The following is a 7,310-nucleotide window of genomic DNA, read 5'->3' as shown; positions in this document are numbered from 1 at the left end:
TTCTGGGTGTTGGGGCGGGTATTTCTTCTGGGAGGCATTTTCTGTAAAGAATCAAATAACTTATTTAGCTTTTAAATCAAATCCTTTGCATAAAAGAAAAGTTTTGTAAAACAGAAATATCTCTTTTTAAAAACAGTTGTAACATTTAAACTAAGTAAATTGCATGCTTCTTTACAGAATATAAACAGTTAAGGGGACAGGGTATATGGTATCACAGGGGTATAACTGGTGCAATAAATAAAGTTAAGTAAAACAGGTGCAGTAAATTAAATGACAATGCTGGAAAGGAGAAGGTACTGATATATATAGATCAAAAGTTTTAGGTAATACAAGCGTAAAGACGCTTCGAAAGTAAAAGAAAAAGGGTACAACAAACCTACTCACTAGTCAGCAGATCTAGTCTATAAATACAACCCAAAAGTCTACTGATACATACTACGCACTACTGTATATACTAAACAACCACAACAACACTACTCAGCATTTCCATCCCTGGATCTAATTCCAAGGAAACTCTGGTCCTCCCAGCCTCTCAAAGTCCTCCATCACCTCACTAGCCCATCCCATAAGTGCATCAGGGCCTCGACCAGGTTATGTAGCTCCATGTAGCCTAGCCTCAAGAATCCTGCGTGTCACATGGATCTCCTCTCGAAGCTCCCTCACACCACGATCAACATCTGTAGTCCTGATGATATGCTGCAGCTCTCGGATCTGTGCCAACAAGGAATCACGCTCCAATAGAAGAACCTTATACCGGTAATAAGGAATAGGATGCAATATAGACTAGAATGGGGGCACCCGCAACTGAATGCCCAGTGGAATCTGAATCAGCTGGTGGGGGTCCTCTAATAGGTGGTCTCATGCCTGGGGGTGGAATAGCCTGTAGTGGTACGGGCTGCAACACAGGTGGAGATAAAATAGCCAACACTGGTGGAACAACAGGACGTGGATCTGAAGATGGTCCTCCAACTGAGGGCTCTGAGTGATCAGCTGATATGGGGATGAAAGAGTCGGCCATCGCTGCTATCTGAAATCATATCGCAATATAAAAATCTCGAACCACGACGCGAATTATACTAATACCTGTTATACGGTAGCACTCAAACAAACAAGTCACATATAGCACATAGCACGTCAAAAAATCAATGACATTCCATTTATAGAGAAGTCTCGGGTTATAAACAGGCTTTCAGGTATTTACTATGATTTTTAAAATATTTTTCGGAATTAAAACGGGTCGTTGGATCAATTTTAAAGCAATAAACAAGGTTCGGTTAGCCAAATATGGTTTCAAAATAATTTTATAATAATTATCGAGCATTGAAAACAATTTAAAATAATATTTTAAAGCTTAAACTATTTTTCAAAATTTTTAAATCATTTATAAATAATTAAATCTAATTAAATAATTAATTAAAATCATTTAATAATTAATTAAATCAATTAATCAATTAATTTTTCAATTAATTGACCAAATAATCAATTATTTATTAACTAAAATTAATTAACTAATTAATTCAAATTTAGTTTTGAATTAAAAATAAATTTTGGAATTAAGATAATAATTTTTTTGGAATTTTCAGAAATTAAAAACGAATTTTTATAATTAAAATAAATAGAAAATATGATTTTTAAATAATTTAGAAACAGGAATCCTAAATTTTGCAAGTTCTGGAAAGTTCAGGGAATGAACTTCATCTTCTTCAAAAGTTCGGGGGCCTGTTTGCAATTTTGCAAACCCCCGCCATCGACTCGCTTGAGTGTGGCCGGAGAACACGATTTCGGCCACCTCAGGCCACCAAACTATCCGGAATTAAACTACATGCTACCAGCAACTTGTAATGCAATCAAAACACACAACTCTTTCCAGAATTGGCCGGAAAAAGCTCAAGAAACTCGTCGGTTTTCGCTGACCCGACGTAAACTTCAAAACACAACTCCGTTCAAACCATGAATCGCCTGTTAACGAGCTATACACCAATCGATTGCAAATTTCATGAGGAACAAAACCCACTATATTTCAACATCTAATAACCCCTAGAACAAAAAACCCTAAATTTCAATTAAGAACATTCATACGGGTTATAAACACTAATTTTAAAATTCGAAAATTAAACTCAATTTTGAACATGTTATTGAACTCCAAATCAGTCATATGACATATGAAAATCATCAGGAAAACAAGATCTACAATATGCAATCATCAAATCATTCAAACAATCATCCGAACAAATATTCATATTTTTAATCAAAATAATTCGAAAATACATAAAATTACAGAAAATAAACCTTTGATTCTGTAGTCAAACAAGTTCTGGAATCTGAAAGTACACTCCAAATCTTTCGTTTTGGTTACCAGAGCTTTCCAAACGGATTTCAATAACACCTTGAAACTGTAGTTTGATTCTCAGAAGGTTTTATGAAATTAGGGTTTTTCTCTGGAAAATTCTATAATTACTGTTTGCAAATGATTTTTGGTACGAAATAAAATACGGTAAAGGCTATTTATAATTACGGAAAATTATTATCCCATTGGATCATTCTGGATATAAAATAGTATGTTTATTTAGAAAAACAGATCCAAACGGTACCGGTTTTCGGGATAAATATCCAAATCAGTACAATTTGTACTGCGGTCTTGGTCTCAGCGCCTGGTTACACGTATTACGAGGTGATAATTGTAATAGTTTAATAAAAAGATTCCGTTTATCGAAAATATGGATTTTATTGATTTACCGAAATGAATAATGTATCGAAAATATTGTGCTGGGACCCGCACAGGACAAACCGTACGCCGGATCGAAAAAGTCGAAACATGGAAAATGCTCGGAATATTGAGTTAAGGAATGAATTCTTGGAAGAGTTTCGGGTTATAAAAACGTAAAAATGGATGACGTCGGCTGGTTCCCGATTGTATAAAATAGTTTATAAATACTCGAAAAAAGAATTTATAAAATCCATATATTTCCTATAAAATCATAAATCAATATAAAAATAAATAGGAAGATATGACAATTATCTATATTTTATTTTGGACATATAAAAATTAAAATACTCAATTTATATTATTTTTAAACATCCAAACACATATACCACTTAACAAATACTTCACAGAATAAACACGAAACATGCATAATATTTATTTATTAGCAAAATTAATTACACGATATATCCCATATATTACATATGTACTCCTTGTGATTATGATGCGACTAAACTTTCCTGACAAGTGAAACACTGCCCTGACGTCCAGCCTCCCAAGTACTTCTACCTGAGTTTCTTCTGATTCAGCTATCAGCAACTCATACATTATGTCTCGAGGTTCCAACGTTAATGCATGTAACTGAGATATTTGTTTGTCCCCACTATTCTCTCTGACCTCCACAATTCCTGCTTTTCTGATCTCATTGATTCCCTGATAAATGTAGCATTGGTACAGACCACTGTGTGACCGTATAATCTAGAATCATAGAGTTGTCTTTAGAATCTTCGAGAAAAACTGTACCCGTAGAAATTTCATTCATTTCCTGCGTCTGAAAACCCAGTGGTATCCTATGGAGTATGCCTTTGAGAAAGTTCCACAATTTTCATCCGTAGGTCTTGAAATCAGTTCCATTAGAGTAAGAAAATAATTATCTAAAATTTCCATGATCGGGAATTTTTCGTTTGAATAACACATAGTCTTCGTTTTCTTCGAAAGATTAAAATCCACTTTAAAAGCCTAGAGTAATCCTGAGTCTCCCAATACTTTCAGTACCTTTAATTTAATGTTTAAGAAAAATTTAAATTTCCAGTATTTTTAATTTTCTTAGAAAATAAATTAATCAAAAATAAATATTTACGTAAAATCTAATTTTCAAGAATTTTGAATTTTTTAAAAAATTAAATAAAACGTAAATTATTATTTAAGAAAAATTTAAATTAAACAATTTTAAATTTTATAGAAAAAAATAAATAAATCAGAAAAAAAATAGGGGCAACATAAATATTTAAGAGTAACCCCTGGAGACTACTTTGCATTCCTATATAACTTCTGTGCCGACTCAGTGCGCCGATTTTACTTGGGAAAAGAAATTGTGTGTAGCGACACCAAGAATAAAACACTCTATGGCGACTACTGAGCAGCTAGGAGTATTGCGCGCAAAACGTGAACTAATCTTCTGTTGTTCAGTTGTCGGAAGTGATGCGCGCGTAGTGTACCAGGAGCGTATCACAACTGCCATGCTGCTTTGGTTTTTAAGTCAAGGGCTGCCATTTGATTTCTTTTCTTTCCCAAAAGAACCACCTAACAATTCATTCATTCATTTACTCAGCTAATTAACATAAAAAAGTACCTCCTGTCTGTGAGCTGCCGAAGTGAACAAAATGGCACCTAATATAGGAAAATGGCAGCTAGAAAAGAAAGACGTGGAAAAATAAATTTAAATTAAAATTTTTTATTTACTAAAATTCAACTGAAAAATAATTTAATCAAATTTATAAAATAAATTTATTTAAATTAAGTTCATATAATAAACTTATTTAAATTAAATTTATAAGATAAATTTACTAAATCAAATTTAGAAAATAAATCTATGTAAATACAAATTAATAAAATAAATTCATTTTAAGGATCCTGATTTGTGTATGAATCAGTCAACTCTGATACCGGTTGTTAGGTCCCGAATTATCGTCATAGGGGGGGTTGAATACGATAATCACTAAATTAAAAATTCTTTCGAATCTTTAGCGAATATAGATTTAGTGCTCGGTTAGTGGTTTCGTGTTCTTGAGGAGAATAGTGTTTGGGAATATAAAACGAGGAACACAAGATATTCGGGGAAGTATATAATCATCTATAAATCCTCGGGGGTGTTGCTACATTCCGGTAAATAAATTAACCAACTACAATATAAGAACAACAAAGTTCCTAACTTCTACAAAGATTTACAAATCAAATCCTATACAATGATCTAACTTTTGTTTGTACTAGGATTTAATTACCAGGTAACGATTATAATGCCCCTATGACTATACAAAAATTAAATCGGGCATTATAACGTTACTCCGGTGAGAAGTTAAATGGATATATAAAAAGTTTGAGCTTCTCTGAAAATCTTTGTTAGGTCCCGAATTATCGTAGAAGGGGGGTTGAATACGATAATTACTAAATTAAAAATTCTTTCGAATCTTTAGCGGATAAAATATTTAGTGCTCGGTTAGTGGTTTCGTGTTCTTGAGAGGATTAGTGTTTGGAACGATAAAAACGAGGAACACAAGATATTCGGGGAAATATATATTCATATATAAATCCTCGAGGGTGTTGCTACACTCCGGTAAATAAATTAACCGGCTACAATCTAAGAACAACAAAGTTCCTAGCTACTACAGAGATTTACAAATCAAATCATATACAATAATCTAGCTTTTGTTTGTACTAGGATTTAATTACCGGGTAACGATTATAATGCCCCTAAGAATATACAAGGGTTAAATCGGGCATTATAACGTTACTCCGGTGAGAAGTTAAACGGATATTCAAGTAGCTTGAACTCCTCTGTAAATCCCCGCTTCTTGTTTTATCAGCTCTCTTTTTGTTGGAGAAGAAGATAAACAATACTCTTTTAGATCTGCTGCAATGTGTAGACTTTATACACAATAAAATTGTGTAGCTGAGGTTGAGTGGCTTCTGTGGCAACAAGTCCTTTCTGTGGCGACAGGAGCTCTGTGGCGACAAGGAGATCCAGGAGAGTTGTGTGGCGACACCTTATTCACTAGTACAGGTACATGTACTTAGTTGATCTTAAATAAAAAACAAAACAAGTATTACCTCCTGTGGCGACAAGGGGAGAGTGCAGGAGGGGGAGTTCCTCTGTGGCGACCAAGTACTAGTACTAATACTTATTTACTTAACCAAACTTATGTACACGTTTTGGTTTCTTTTATTTTACTTTTTCCATTTTTTCTTTTTTTCTTTTTTCCTTTATTTTTTTTGTTTTCTATTTTCTTTTTCTTTTTTTTCTTTCTTTTTCTTTTCCTTTTCTCTTTTCTTTTTTTCGTTTTCTTTTCTTTTTCTCTTTTCTTTTTTTTGTTTTTTTTTCTTTTTCTATTTAAGTTTAAATTGTAATTAAATTATTTTATAAAATAAACTTAAATATAACTTATATAAATAAACTAATTTAGATTTATAAAATAAACCTTTTTAAAGTTTATAAGATAAATCATTTTAAGTTTATTAAATAAATTATATTAAAGTTTATTAAATAATTTATTTAATTTAACAATTAAACTTTGAGCTTCGCCAGTCCCCTGAGCTATTTAGCTGTATACCCCCCGCACCTCTTTTCGTACTTTAACAGATAAACGTTCAATCCAAGTACGTTCCTCAACTTAACAATTCTTCTATAAATAATACCCAGATTCCTTTCAGGAGCTGTTGACGCCTAGTGCAACTGGTCTGGTTCACAGACCACTAACCCCGATTCAGGTCTTCATATTATATCCTTGATTACATTGTTAAGCTTGCCTCAATTTTATTACTTCAGACACTGATTGTCAATAAACAACTGTACTTCCACTGGAATCCTTTCTGGTACTTTAGGCAACGTCTTCATTAACCTCTGTCTATACCCTGTCTTCAATTTTTCAGATTCCTATGCTTCGAACACTGTCTATCTTCAATCAATGCCAATACACTGAAATCTTCCGGTAACACTTGTATACTGAATCTTCAACATTTCTGAAACCCTGAAAGTCTTTAACCTTTATTCTTCACCGAGGCATGATCATATTAATGAACTACTTTCAGTGACCTATAGACAGACTTCAGGCTTTCTTCTAATCTTCTGATTCTTTGTATTTGCCTTGTCTTCATTCTTCCTACATGTAGTATTATAAACCTTTCATGTTCTAGTATTGTTATCGTGTTGAGTTATCACATAACTGTACATAAAACTACGTAGTCTCACCAACAATCTCCCCCTATTTGATTGTTAAACCTAACAAACAAATTAAATAGAGAGGATAACTCAACTAACAACTAGAAAAAGTAATGTACCAGGACTTGTAAATAATGCTACTGGTTTTCTGGATCAAATACTTCATTTCCAGATTTCTTGAGTAACTGAAATGAAAGATGCTTGTTCCTCTAGCACTGAACTGATCTTCAAGTAGTTTCATCTTCATTTCCTTGGTTCTTCAAATCTCCGCCAGATAAAACTTCTCAGTCTTGAAGTAATCATCAGCGGCTTCTTTTGTACAACCACATTTCCTGTTGAGAAGCGCATATCTCTCTTGCTTCTCCCCCTATGAGAATCAACTGCTTAAAGGAG

Source organism: Apium graveolens, chromosome 3 (genome assembly GCF_009905375.1).
Source record: "Apium graveolens cultivar Ventura chromosome 3, ASM990537v1, whole genome shotgun sequence".
In the NCBI taxonomy this organism is placed as follows: domain Eukaryota; kingdom Viridiplantae; phylum Streptophyta; class Magnoliopsida; order Apiales; family Apiaceae; genus Apium; species Apium graveolens.
Note: the sequence above shows the minus strand (reverse complement) of the source record.